The following is a 202-nucleotide window of genomic DNA, read 5'->3' on the forward strand; positions in this document are numbered from 1 at the left end:
CTACAGCGGCAGCAGCAGGAAAAGAGAGCGAGGCAGCAGCGAAGCAGCAGCAGCAGCAGCAGCAGCAAGAGCAGCAGCAGCACGGCAGTGTTTTGACTCTCTCTTTGCCTCCAGAGCACTTGGCTGAAAGTCTCTCAAAGGATTTACAGAGTTTGGGGTGGGGTGCTGCTAGCCCTGCTGCTGCTGCTGCTGCTGCTGCAGG

This window comes from Eimeria tenella, genomic scaffold (genome assembly GCF_000499545.2).
Source record: "Eimeria tenella Houghton genomic scaffold, Eth_scaff2070, whole genome shotgun sequence".
NCBI lineage: Eukaryota > Apicomplexa > Conoidasida > Eucoccidiorida > Eimeriidae > Eimeria > Eimeria tenella.